The sequence below is a fragment of the Triticum dicoccoides genome, chromosome 5B, assembly GCF_002162155.2.
Source record: "Triticum dicoccoides isolate Atlit2015 ecotype Zavitan chromosome 5B, WEW_v2.0, whole genome shotgun sequence".
NCBI classification, from domain to species: domain Eukaryota; kingdom Viridiplantae; phylum Streptophyta; class Magnoliopsida; order Poales; family Poaceae; genus Triticum; species Triticum dicoccoides.
Window position 1 is genome coordinate 675239899 of NC_041389.1, and position 14521 is coordinate 675254419.

A 14521-nucleotide genomic window follows, 5' to 3' on the forward strand; every position below is an offset into this window, starting at 1 on the left:
AGTGGCTCTTATATGCATGATTGTTTATTTAACTTAGAGCCCATATTACTTGTCTTCTCTCTTGAGTTGAATGCTTGCAGATTCCAGCTTAGTCCAATGCACGTGCACTCTTATTATTATACACATCGTTCGGTCGTGCAAGTGAAAGGCAATAATGATGATATATGATGGATTTATTGGGATGAGAAAAGCTGGTATGAACTCGACCTCTCTTGTTTTTGTAAATATGATGATTCATCGTTCCTGAGTCAGCTATTATGAAGTAAACATATTTGCAATGACATTTAGAGATTATAGTTGCTTGTGACATGCCTGATTAGCTATGAGTTATAATGGTTTACCTTGCATGCCAACATGCTATTAGAATGATTATGATGTGGTATGATGGGATGGTATCCTCCTGTAAATGAATTGAGTGACTCGACTTGGCACATGTTCGCGCATGTAGTTAAACCAAATCAACATAGCCTTCATGATATTTATGTTCATGGTGGATTATATCCTACTCATGCTTGTATTCGGTGTAAATTAATTTTAATGCATGTTTACGACTGTTGTCGCTCTCTCAGTTGGTCGCTTCCCAGTCTTTTGCTAGCCTTCACCTGTACTAAGCGGGAATACTGCTTGTGCATCCAAACTTCTTAAACCCCAAAGTTGTTCCATATGAGTCCACTATACCTACCTATATGTGATATTTACCTATCGTTCCAAGTAAATTTGTATGTGCCAAACTCTAAACCTTCAAATAAACATTCTGTTTTGCATGCTCGATTAGCTCATATGTCAACTAGAGTTGCCCTTATCTTCCGTGTTAGGCGGGTTATTCTCAAGAGGAGTGGACTCCGCTCCTCATTCACGAGAAAATGGCTGGTAACTGGGATGCCCAGTCCCATGCTTTATGCAAACTAAATCAAAATAACTACAAACAAAACTCCCCTGGGACCCGTTGAATGTTGGAGGCACTCGTTGTTTCGAGAAAGCCATGGATTGATGCTTGTGGAGGAGGGGGAGTATAAACTTTACCATTCTGTTTGGGAACTGCCTATAATCTGTTTAGCATGGAAGATATCGTCGTCTCTTAGTTGTTATGTTGACAATGAAAGTATGCCGCTCAAAATATAATTTATCTCTATTTCAAAACCGAGCTCTGGCACCTCTACAAATCCCTGCTTCCCTCTGCGAAGGGCCTATCTATTTACTTTTATGTTGAGTCATCACCCTTCTTATTAAAAAGCACCCGCTGGAGAGCACACTGTCGTTTGCATTCATTATTATTGATTTATATTGGGTATGACTTGACTGGATCTCTTTTACCATGAATTACAATGTTTAGTCAGTCCTTGATCTTTAAAGGTGCTCTGCATTTATGTTTTGCGGTCTCAAAAAGGGCTAGCGAGATACCATTTTGTTATATCATGTTATGATTATTTTGAGAGAAAGTGTTGTCATCCGAGTTTTATTATTATGGCTCGCTAGCTGATTATGCTATTGATATGAGTAATTGTGAGACCTACGTGTTATTGTGAGTATGGTTAGTTCATAATATTGGCTGAAACTTGAATGCTGGATTTTCATGTTTACAACAACAAGAGCAAACAGAGTTTGTAAAAGTTTTTCTCTTTTTCTCTTTCAGTTTGTCAACTGAATTGCTTGAGGACAAACAAGGGTTTAAGCTTGGGGGAGTTGATACGTATCCGTCGTATCTACTTTTCCAAACACTTTTGCCCTTGTTTTGGACTCTAACTTGTATGATTTGAATGGAACTAACCCGGACTGGCGCTGTTTTCAGCAGAATTGCCATGGTGTTGTTTTATGTGCAGAAAATAAAAGTTCTCGGAATGACCTGAAACTCCACGGAACACCTTAGAAAAAACAATAAAAAATCCTCGCCAAAGATGAAGACTAGGGGGGCACACCCTGTCCACGAGGGTGGGGGCGCCCTCCCCCTGGGCACGCCCCCCTACCTCGTGGGCCCCCTGGTGGCCCTCCGACACCAACTCCAACTCCATATATTGGCTTTCAGGGAGAAAAAAATCAGAGAGAAGAAATCATCGCGTTTTATGATATGGAGCCACCGCCAAGACCTAATCTCTCTCGGGGGGGCTGATCTGGAGTCCGTTCGGGGCTCCGGAGAGGGGGATTCATCGCTGTCGTCATCATCAACCATCCTCCATCACCAATTTCATGATGCTCACCGCCGTGCGTGAGTAATTGCATCGTAGGCTTGCTGGACGATGATGGGTTGGATAAGATTTATCATGTAATCGAGTTAGTTTTGTTAAGGTTTGATCCCTAGTATCCATTATGTTCTGAGATTGATGTTGCTATGACTTTGCTATGCTTAATGCTTGTCACTAGGGCCCGAGTGCCATGATTTCAGATCTGAACCTATTATGTTTTCATGAATATATGTGTGTTCTTGATCCTATCTTGCAAGTCTATAGTCACCTACTATGTGTTATGATCCGGCAACCCCGAAGTGACAATAATCGGGACCACTCTCGGTGATGACCATAGTTTGAGGAGTTCATGTATTCACTATGTGCTAATGCTTTGTTCCGGTTCTCTATTAAAAGGAGGCCTTAATATCCTTTAGTTTCCAATAGGACCCCGCTGCCACGGGAGGGTAGGACAAAAGATGTCATGCAAGTTCTTTTCCATAAGCAAGTATGACTATATACGGAATACATGCCTACATTACATTGATGAACTGGAGCTAGTTCTGTGTCACCCTATGTTATGACTGTTACATGACGAACCGCATCCGGCATAATTATCCATCACTAATCCGGTGCCTACGAGTTTTCCATATACTGGTTCTCGCTTATTTACTTTTCCATTGCTACTGTTACAATCACTACAAAATACCAAAAACATGTTGGGGAACGTAGCAGAAATCAAAAAAAATTCTACGCATCACCAAGATCAATCTATGGAGTGATCTAGCAACGAGGGGAAGGAGAGTGCATCTACATACCCTTGTAGATCGCTAACCGGAAGCGTTCAAGTGAACGGGGTTGATGGAGTCGTACTCGTCGTGATCCAAATCACCGATGATCCTAGTGCCGAACGGATGGCACCTCCGCGTTCAACACACATGCAGCCCGGTGACGTCTCCCATGCCTTAATCCAGCAAGGAGAGAGGGAGAGGTTGGGGAAGACTCCATCCAGCAGCAGTACGATGGCGTGGTGGTGGTGGAGGAGCGTGGCAATCCTGAAGGGCTTCGCCAAGCACCGCGGGAGAGGAGGAGGACTTGGGAGAGGGGGAGGGCTGCGCCAAAACTTGGGGTGCGGCTGCCCTCCCACCCCCCACATATATATAGGGGCAAGGGAGAGGGGGGCCGGCCCCCTCAGATCCAATCTGAGGAGGGGGCGGCGGCCAAGGGGGGGAGGAGTGCCTCCCAAGTTAAGTGGAGGCCCTCCCCCTTAGGGTTTCCCCTCTCCCATGCGCATGGGCCTTGGGGGGGCTGGTGCCCCTGACCCATTAAGGCTAGGGCGCCCCTTACAGCCCATGATGCTGTATTGGACGTGGTGGAACATTTTCCGGACCTCCGGACACCTCCGGAATCCTCCGGAACCTTCTGGAAGCTTCCCGGTACAATACCGGAAAAACCCGAACTTTTCCCGTAACCCGAACAACAACTTTCCATATATAAATCTTTACCTCCGGACCATTCCGGAACTCCTCGTGACGTCCGGGATCTCATCCGGGACTCCGAACAACATTTGTAACCACGTACATTTATTCCCTATAACCCTAGCGTCATCGAACCTTAAGTGTGTAGACCCTACGGGTTCGGGAGACACGTAGACATGACCGAGAAAACTCCCCGGCCAATAACCAACAGCGGGATCTGGATACCCATGTTGGCTCCCACATGTTCCATGATGATCTCGTCGGATGAACCATGATGTCGAGGATTCAACCAATCCCGTATTCAATTCCCTTTGTCTAGCGGTACATTACTTGCCCGAGATTCGATCGTCGGTATGCTGATACCTCGTTCAATCTCGTTACCGGCAAGTCTCTTTACTCGTTCGTAACACATCATCCCGTGATCAACCCCTTGGTCACATTGTGCACATTATGATGATGTCCTACCGAGCCGGCCCAGAGATACCTCTCCGTCTCACGGAGTGACAAATCCTAGTCTCGATTCGTGCCAACCCAACAGACACTTTTGTAGATACCCGTAGTGCATCTTTATGGCCACCCAGTTACATTGTGACGTTTAGTACACCCAAAGCATTCCTACGGTATCTGGGAGTTGCACAATCTCATGGTCTAAGGAAATGATACTTGACATTAGAAAAGCTTTAGCATACGAACTACACGATCTTTGTGCTAGGCTTAGGATTGGGTCTTGTCCATCACATCATTCTCCTAATGATGTGATACCGTTATCAACGACATCCAATGTCCATGGTCAGGAAGCCGTAACCATCTACTGATCAACGAGCTAGCCAACTAGAGGCTTACTAGGGACATGGTGTTGTCTATGTACCCACACATGTATCTGAGTTTCCTATCAATACAATTATAGCATGGATAATAAACGATTATCATGAATAAGGAAATATAATAATAATAACTAATTTATTATTGCCTCTAGGGCATATTTCCAACAGTCTCCCACTTGCACTAGAGTCAATAATCTAGTTCACATCGCCATGTGATTAACACTCACAGGTCACATCGCCATGTGACCAACATCCAAAGAGTTTACTAGTGTCGCTAAACTAGTTCACATCATCATGTGATTAAGACTCAATGAGTTCTGGGGTTTGATCATGTTTTGCTTGTGAGAGAGGTTTTAGTCAACGGGTCTACAACATTCAGATCCGTATGTAATTCGCAAATCTCTAGGTCATATTGTAAATGCTGCTTCCACGCTCCACTTGGAGCTATTCCAAATGGTTGCTCCACTATACGTATCCAGTTTGCTACTCAGAGTCATTCGGATAAGTGTTAAAGCTTGCATCGACGTAACCCTTTACGTTGAACTCTTTATCACCTCCATAATCGAGAAACATATCCTTATTCCTCTCAGGATAATTTTGACCGCTATCTGGTGATCCACTCCTTGATCACCTTTGTACCCTCTTGCCAGGTATGTAGCAAGGCACACATCAGGTGCGGTACATAGCATAGCATACTGTAGAGCCTACGTCTAAAGCATAGGGGACGACCTTCGTCCTTTCTCTCTTTTCTGCCGTGGTCGAGCTTTAAGTCTTAACTTTGTACCTTACAACTCAAGCAAGAACTCCTTCTTTCACTGATCCATCTTGAACACCTTCAAGATCATGTCAAGGTATGTGCTCATTTGAAAGTACCATTTAGCGTTTTTGATCTATCCTCATAGATCTTGATGCTCAATGTTCAAGTAGCCTAATCCAGGTTTTCCTTTGAAAAACACTTTTCAAATAACCCTATATGTTTTCCAGAAACTCTACATCATTTCTGATCAACAATATGTCAACAACATATACTCATCAGAAATTCTATAGTGCTCCCACTCACTTCTTTGGAAATACAAGTTTCTCATAAACTTTGTATAAACCCAAAATCTTTGATCATCTTATCAAAGTGCATATTCCAACTCTGAGATGCTTACTCCAGTCCATGGAGGGATCACTGGAGCTAGCATACCTTTTAGCATCCTTAGGATCGACAAAACCTCACTACAAGAAATATGTCAACTAGTGACCTTCTGTCAGTGACCCTGGAAGAATTGGTCACAGATCTATGACCATTTGAGACCAATTGGTCAAAAGCTGTTCAGGGGGCTCCAAACCCTAAACCATTGCGACCATTTTGGTCAGAAAGGTCGTAATTTCCTTACATGAAGTGGTCACAAAGCAAATAGTGTTGGTCCGCTGCCTTATTTCTAGTTGTTAACGACCAATATAAATGGTCATAGCCTTGTAGATTGTGGTGGGTTGTGATGACTAGGTAACATCTCATCAGTTTTGCCTATGTGTCATGTCCATGTGTCAATTTTTGCCCTAGGTTGTGAAGCAACCTATATTTTTGTTATTCCAAAAATTCCCAAACAATTCTCATAAATTGTTTGGATCATATCTTCATCAAATATGTCAAAAACATTCCTTGCCTAGTTCAAAAATAACTTAACAATATTCATTTTCCTATTCTGTTCAGAGCAGCACTTTGTGAAGGAAGTACCACTTTGGCATGTCCAAATGGTATCCATTTTCTCCAGTGCTTTCCTATGCCAAAATAACCATCCTCCACCAAATGCCAGCTCAATCCATTCATTATTTTGAGCTCAGCTTCAACATTCGTATTTATGTCCAGTGTGGTACTTTGCAAAGCAAGTACCACCTAGGCTCCTCCTTTTGAGGTGAAAATTTGTGAAGACGGTCTTCTTAGTAAGTGATCATCCTCAGTCAAAACTCACGCCCATTAGCCATGTGCATTTCCCGTACTGCAAATCAAACACTTGGCTGCTTATTCATGTTTGAGCATCGATCGATCTCCTCGTGAGAATCTTATGTTGTGATTTTCTTCCTAGCACCTACCTGGGGAGTTCCCAACCCACTAGACATGCCTAGGCCGCCGAGAACACATGGCAACGCCACGGTCACGTAGTGACCACGCGGCGGGCATGCGAGCTTACGCGCTCTAGAGTTGGGGCCCTCGGCCACCGTCCAAACCTCGATGTCTCGCCATCAAACCATGTATTTCTTATTAAATAGATACTTATTTACCTAGAAATGATTTTTGGAAAAAATAAAGAGCAAACTATGAGGCAGCTGCAGTTCAAATTTGACCGGCTTCCAACTGAATCGACGGGAATTTGTCTTTTTCACCAGAGGTGGATCAAAAAATTTGACACCCAACCATTTTGTCAATTGTGCATTAAATATGGCCTAGTATTTTATAAAATTGATTAGGTCCAATTTTGCAACAAATATATGGTAGGTCCTTCACAAAAAAACTCATTTCGGGCACTCGGAAAATGGAAAATGAATTTTCCGTGCAAAGAAAATGAAAACTCCCTTAGGCAACATTGTTTGTAATTCCAAGATGCACCCTTTTGCACAATATGAGATCATTTGAACAAACTATGCCATGAATGTGGCCATAAGATTGATCATTTGGCTTGAAAGCCATGAATCTTCACACTTGATAGCTCATTTCTGAGAACACTTTTTTAAAATAATTACCGTATTACAAGTTTATTATTTTTCCTGGAAACTTGGTCACATATAATGACACAATGCGAAGGTTTTCCAATTTTTTGATTTTTTTTGAGTTTTTTATGCCCGTTTCAAAATGCGTTCAAAACGGCGGGCTTGACCGTTCCTATCTAGTGGTTGAATCTTGGAATTTTTTTGGTGTTTCTCTGATTAAATAGATATTTATTTACCTAGAAATGATTTTTGGAAAAAATAAAGAGCAAACTATGAGGCAGCTGCAGTTCAAATTTGACCCGCTTCCAACTGAATCGACGGGAATTTTTTTTTTCACCAGAGGTGGATCAAAACTTTTGACACCCAACCATTTTGTCAATTGTGCATTAAATATGGCCTAGTATTTTATAAATTTATTTGGTCCAATTTTGCAACAAATATTTGGTAGGTCCTTCACAAAAAAAACTCATTTCGGGCACTCGGGAAATGGAAAATGAATATTCCGTGCAAAGAGAATGAAAACTCCCTTAGGCAACATTGTTTGTAATTCCAAGATGCACCCTTGTGCACAATATGAGATCATTTGAACAAACTATGCCATGAATGTGGCCATAAGATTGATCATTTGGCTTGAAAGCCATGAATCTTCACGCTTGATAGCTCATTTCTGGGAACACTTTTTTAAAATAATTACCGTATTACAAGTTTATTATTTTTCCTGGAAACTTGGTCACATATAATGACATAATGCGAAGGTTTTCTAATTTTTTTTATTTTTTATTTTATTTTTTATGCCCATTTCAAAATGCGGTCAAAACGGCGGGCTTCACCGTTCCTATCTAGTGGTTGAATCTTGGAACTTTTTTGGTGTTTCTCTGATTAAATAGATACTCCCTCCGTTCCTAAATATTTGTCTTTTTGAGATTTCAAATGGACTACCACATACGGATGTATATAGACATATTTTAGAGTGTAGATTCATCCATTTTGCTCCGTATGTAGTCAATTGTTGAAATCTCTAGAAAGACAAATATTTAGGAACGGAGGGAGTACTTATGTACCTAGAAATGATTTTTGGAAAAAATAAAGAGCAAACTACAAGGCAGCTGCAGTTCAAATTTGACCCGCTTCGAGCTGAATCGACGGGTATTTGTCTTTTTCACCATAGGTGGATCGAAACTTTTGACACCAAACCATTTTGTCAATTGTGCATTAAATATGGCCTAGTATTTTATAAAATTGATTAGGTCCAATTTTGCAACAAATATATGGTAGGTCCTTCACAAAAAAACTCATTTCGGGCACTCGGAAAATGGAATATGATTTTTTTGTCCAAAGAAAATGAAAACTTTCTTAGGAAACATTGTTTGCCATTCCAATATGCACCCTTGTGCACAATATGAGATCATTTGAACATATTCTCGTTCAAATTTTCCCCGCTTCCCACTGAATGGGTGAAATTTGTTTTTTTATAAGAGGTGGATCAAAAGCTTTTGACATGTAACTATTTGGTCAATTTTACATAAAATGTGGTCTAATATTTTTGAAAAATGGAGTTGTGCTATTTTGGAACAAATATTTGGTAGCTTCTTCACAGAAAAAACCATTTTATGCACTCGACAAATGGAAAATCATATTTTTGTGCAAAGAAAATGAAAGCCGTCGAGCTATGGCATCGTTTGCCATTCTAAGATGCACACTTATGAAAAAAAACGAGATCATTTTGACAAACTATGACATTTTTATGTTTACAAAAATTCAAAGTTTTGGGTCCAAAATTTTAAGATTCAAGTGCGAGATAGTCGGCCAATGAGAGCGAGGAACTGCTTTCATGCGAATCACCAAATTGGACGTAATCTGAGCCATCCATCATGCATCCATACAATGGTGGAGCTACTCCCGAGAATCAAAAACCCTAATCCACCCACCCACCCTTCCCTCAATCCCCAGATCCTCACCCGCCGCCACCCCCACTCACCCACTCCCTCGCTCCCTCGGTCCCCCAGATCCATCCTCTCCTCTCCCGCAACCCCAAACCCGGCCACGCCACCGATCGCCACTCCCCCAAACCGAGCCCCAGCCCCGCCGGCGACCTCCTTCCCCACTCCTTGACTGCCCGGCAACATCCTCTACTTCATACCCGCCGGCCGACTAACCAACCTTCTCCTCCTCATCCTCGTCTCCCCACGATTTGATCTGGATCCCTCTTCGGTGAACCAGTCGTCGGTGACCGCCTCCACTCCGCTGCTGGCGCCACCTCCCTTCCCTTCACTGGCTGGAGATCCACTCGAGCTTCCCTCCTCCAATCCCGCCGCCGTCGCCGTCGCCGACCCCCAACCACACCCCCACCGGCGACCGTCTCCACCAACCCCATCACCACTGGCAACCTCCCTCCCTCCCCAGATGGATGGATGGATGGACGGGGACGACAGCAGCGGCGCCGGATCCGCATCCACCATCTCTCTGTGGGGGCCGGAGCGTCCTGGTGCGGTGGCCTCGTCTCCGACCAAGGCCGGTTCTTCCTCGACCTTCCACTACGTGCATCTCCTCTCCGGCCATGGTGGGTGAGCGTGAATCCCTCCTCCCTTGTCTTGTCTGTTTCCTCCCTCCCTCTTATTCCTTCTGTCTGCCTGCGTGTGATTTGTTTTGTGTCCGATCTGATCTGTAGAAGCTGCTGTTGCTGCTGCAGGTGGAACCAGAAGAAGCAACCCTACTAATCCGCCGCCTCTTCGGCACCAAAACCGTAAGTCCTCGACCATCTTCCCTTCTTCGGGGCGCCTGCTAGCCGCCTAGATCGTGTCTGAATTCCAGCGTGCGTGCGTGCGTGCAGGTGGAGACGGTGGTTCTGGAGGGGCACAACATCGCGGAAGCGCTGGCCAGGTACGCGGTGGAGTCCGGTGTCCACAACCTAGTGCTCGGATCCACAACCTTGAGCTGCTTCCGGAGGTATATACTGTATCTTCGTCTTTAGAAAAGGCCAGGATTTCGCTTTTGTTATGAGTAAAAATGAAATGGAGTACACTGTGACAACAACAATGAAGAAGACATATTTAATTCAAATTCACTGTGACAACAAGACTGAATTAGGAGTACAAGATGCCATGAGGAGTAAAAATGGAGTAGCTCACCTAGATCTACTGATTTGTCAATTGATCTTGTGTACCTGATCTTGCTCTTGTTGATTTGTCAACTTCACACTAATGATCTTGTTGTTGCTGATGTTCACACAATTGACCCAAATCTTCTTAACTGCAGATTTGGCAGCTCCAATACTCCAAACTGTTGATGGACAGATGGAAGGAGCAGCAGTGCGAGCTTGGTCAATACTCATATTATTGTATCTACTCCAACACAGCAGAGCGAGCTTGATCAATACAGCAGTATTTGTACTCCAAGTCTCCAGCACAGACTGTTGATGGCGCTGGCTTCTGTACTCCAACACAAACTGTGGGAATCAACTTACTGCTCCTGTGCATGAATCCGGAGAACCAAGATAGTTGTTGTTACTTGCTTCAATTTTCCCCAAAAGAGGAACCAAAAATGTAAGTTAGCGTAGGAAGCAGAAAGGGGTGAGTCCCTTTTGTGGATCGTGACTTGCCTCACTCTCATGTTACACATTTGGCATCAGAAAGGTTGATAGATGCATCCACTGATCCACGTACATATAAACTTAGTTCTGTTTATAGAGACTGAACTATGTGTGGAAGAAAATACTGTAGGATAGTTTGTAAAGTGTGTGTTCTTAAGATTTGTAGCAACAACTACAGTCCTGTTCATTCTGATTGGTCCCTGTTATGCACCTGCTTGATTGTCAGCATATGCATCTGGTTTTGTTTTATATTTGAAGTTTGTGCCCTATTTAGTTAGTCCTAAGGGTCTCATCTCTTAGGAAGATTCTAGCTAACTAAAAGGGCCTTCCTTAATTATTCTGATCATTAACCAGAATATATACACTACACACTACACACTCACCAAAATATATACACTACACACTGATCATTGTATGTTGTATCTGGTATGCGGTATGCATATATCTTGCTATCTGTATCTATCGTTAGTAGATACCAGTAGTTAGGTACTTAGGCCTTGGTTGCATTATTCCTATCCATCCAGGGGGATTAAGCAAAGATGTTTTCATTATAAGTTCTTTCCTTGTAAACTTATGATGCACCCATCCTGGCTGAGAGATGCACCTATTGGTGCTGATTTGAATTGATGTTCGTGACTGTTCTACAGATGCAGTAGGCTGATGTTTATTGTTGTTCTGTTAACTGTACAGAACGAGGACGCATCCAAGGTTGAGTATAGGGTGTGGAACCCCTTCAGATCCAAGGTGGCTGCTGCTGTGCTCGGTGGTCTGGATTGTAAGTCCTTTTTGTGCCTGTGCTTGCATTCTGGATTGTTTGCATACCTTGTTTTGTCAAGGATGTAATTCATACTGGAACCATTGTTGTAGTAGCTGACTTTGTGGTTCTTGGTTCAGGCTCCTGGAACACGTGTGCTGTACCTCGGAGCTGCCTTTGGAACAACCGTGCCCCATGTGTCTGACACTGTTGGAACAGTGAGATCTCGTCGCTATTTCCTTTGTGTATTTCAAGTGAATGCTGCTTAATGTGAGTTGTCTTAACGAAGTCTTGTCACTTTGTAGACTGGGTTGGTGTATGTCGTTGAGTTCTCTCACCGGAGTGGTAGAGATCTTGTCAACATGGCCAAGAAGAGGACCAATGTCATCCCCATCACTGAGGATGCTAGGCACCCGACAAAGTAACGGATGCTGGTCGGCATGGCTCAAGCTATACCAGATGAAGGTATCTTGCTTTCCATGTTCGCCCCTTTCTTTATGCTTGCTAGCTGCATCTGGCGCAAAGCTTGGTTTCTTCTGCTCCTAATTTAGTGCTGCAGCTGCAGCTCATTGGTTTCATGGTCTTCGGTTTTGTTGTGCTGATTCAGTGTTGTAGGATGTATGTAGTAATGTCTTCAAACCTTGATGCATTCATTCGTTGTGTGGTCCGTGGACGAACTAGAATTAGCTGGTTCACTCGGATTAGTCTGTGTTAACATAGTAAGTTAGCAAGACCATGTCTAGTGAGATATATCAGCAAGAGCAGTTGCATTTGCTTCAGTTGTACTCTATGTTTGAGAGAGATATATCTTTAGAATATTACCTTCATATACTATCTAATTTTCTGCAGTTATTGAAGTTAAAATGCACGACGCTGGTGACTAACCAGAAAAGTTCTTTGAGTTCCATACATTGAGTAAAACATTTCAATCTGTCATTGAGTTAGCTATATATATCCGTGATACCATTTCTGTACTGTGATAGTTTCTCATATTTTTGTATTATACTTGTATACATTATTCCTATTTGAAGTCATCAACTGAGCTGTTGTAAACATTTCTGCCATGTGCTGCTTCCTTTTTCATGCTTTGCTACTATAGATGATTTGCTTGAACTGAGATGATTGGTGTATTTGTGCTTATAATTATGCTTCTATGTGATTGTTGCAGCATGACCCAACCAAATAAACATTTTGTGCCTTGATCTAGCTCTAAAAGTGTGGTGTTACCTCTCTTTACAGGAGCTCTGGGCTGAAGAAATTTGAAGAAGCTTGAAGCCGGACAAAGTAAAGAGTAGCGAGTAATAATGTAGTGCTAGTTATGTTGTACAGTAGCCAGCATATCTGGTTGTATGAACACTATTGTAAATACTGTAATTTCGTACTTGTACAGTAGTCAGCATATTTGGTGCTAATATTGGCTATCATTTTACAATTTCATATGTTCTCTTGTCATTTGAAATATTTTTCATTTGTTTATTGTCAAAGTGTGAGAAATGGAAAGATGACTCGTGGGACAAACGAAAAGGCCAAGGCCCAAAAAGTATATGGAATGTAAAAAGGCTGAGGCCCAAAACAGTAAGGGACTATAAAAGGGTTGAGGGCGAAAAAAAATGGACTATAAAAGGCAATGGCTAAGAAAAAACATTGAATTGCTGGGCTAGGCCCATGTAGCTAGTAAAAAATAACAGGAAAAATATAAATAAAAAGGCTGCAATGTTGGGCTTGGTCCATGAAGCTGACAAAAAATTCATAGGAAAAAAATGTAAATGGGCTGAATTAATGGGCTCGGCCCATATAAACACCGAATTGGACCGGGCTGAATCTTGTGCCACATCAGATTGCCATGCTGGATGCCTACGTGGCCTGGGGAGGCTGCTAGTGACCAAAACGCCACAGTTGACGTATTTTGGTCATAAACGTCCACGACCATTCCAGAAGAAAGGTCGCTATAATCAGTTTACGACCGCCAGCTTTTGACCTTATGTTTTTGGTCACAAAAAGGTCACAAATTGAAAACAGTGACCATTCAGTGACCAATAGTGGTGGTCACAAGTTGACATATTTCTTGAAGTGCCTTTCTGATTGTATCACATACAACCTTTCCTTACGAAAACTGGTAAGGAAACTCGTTTTTGACATCCATCTGCCAGATTTCATAAATGCAGCTAATGCTAACATGATTCCGACAGACTTAAGCATCGCTACGGATGAGAAAATCTCATCGTAGTCAACTCCTTGAACTTGCAAAAAACTCTTCGCCACAAGTCGAGCTTCATAGACGGTGACATTACCGTCCACGTCCGTCTTCTTCTTAAAGATCCATTTATCTCAATGGCTTGCCGATCATCGGGCAAGTCCACCAAAGTCCATGCTTTGTTCTGATACATGGATCCTATCTCGGATTTCATGGCTTCTAACCATTTGCCGGAATATGGGCCCACCATCGCTTCTCCATAGCTCGTAGGTTCATTGTTGTCTAGCAACATGACCTTCAAGACAGGATTACTGTACCACTCTGAAATAGTACATATCCTTGTCACCCTACGAGGTACGGTAGTAACTTGATCCGAGGCTTCATGATCACTATCATCAGCTTCCACTTCAATTGGTGTAGGTGCCACAGGAACAACTTCCCGTGCCCTGCTACACACTAATTATAGTGACGGTTTAATAACCATATCAAGTCTCCACCATCCTCCCACTCAACTTTTCGAGACAAACTTTTCCTTGAGAAAGGACCCGATTCAAGAAACAATCCCTATTGGTTTCGGACCTGAATTAGGAGGTATACCCAACTGTTTTGGGTGTCCTCTGAAGATGCATTTTATCCTCTTTGGGTTCGAGCTTATCAACCTGAAACTTTTTCACATAAGCGTCGCAGCCCCAAACCTTTAAGGAACGACGGCTTAGGTTTCTCCAAACCATAGTTCATACGGTGTCGTCTCAACAGAGTTACGTGGTGCCCTATTAAAGTGAGTGCGGTTGTCTCTAATGCCTAACCCATGAACGATAGTGGTAATTTG